Here is a 562-nt window from a genome sequence, read left to right as displayed (position 1 = left end):
GGTCTGATCATTATTTTAATGGGTTATCAGTCATCGTTTCACCGAACCGACTATGCGGACCGATTTATTATTAATAACATCCTCATTTATGAATCCGAACGTGCCAAAACCATATAGGAGTACTAAGAATACAATGCTCTAACAGGTCTGATCATTATTTTAATGGGTTATCAGTCATTGTTTCACCGAACCGACTATGCGGAACGATTTATTATTAATAACTTCCTCATTTATGAATCCGAACGTACCAAAACCATATAGGAGTACTAAGAATACAATGCTCTAACAGGTCTGATCATTATTTTAATGGGTTATCAGTCATTGTTTCACCGAACCGACTATGCGGAACGATTTATTATTAATAACTTCCTCATTTATGAATCCGAACGTACCAAAACCATATAGGAGTACTAAGAATACAATGCTCTAACAGGTCTGATCATTATTTTAATGGGTTATCAGTCATCGTTTCACCGAACCGACTATGCGGAGCGATTTATTATTAATAACATCCTCATTTATGAATCCGAACGTGCCAAAACCATATAGGAGTACTAAGAAT

This window comes from Megachile rotundata, chromosome 8, assembly GCF_050947335.1.
Source record: "Megachile rotundata isolate GNS110a chromosome 8, iyMegRotu1, whole genome shotgun sequence".
NCBI lineage: Eukaryota > Metazoa > Arthropoda > Insecta > Hymenoptera > Megachilidae > Megachile > Megachile rotundata.
This window is presented reverse-complemented; position numbering follows the sequence as displayed.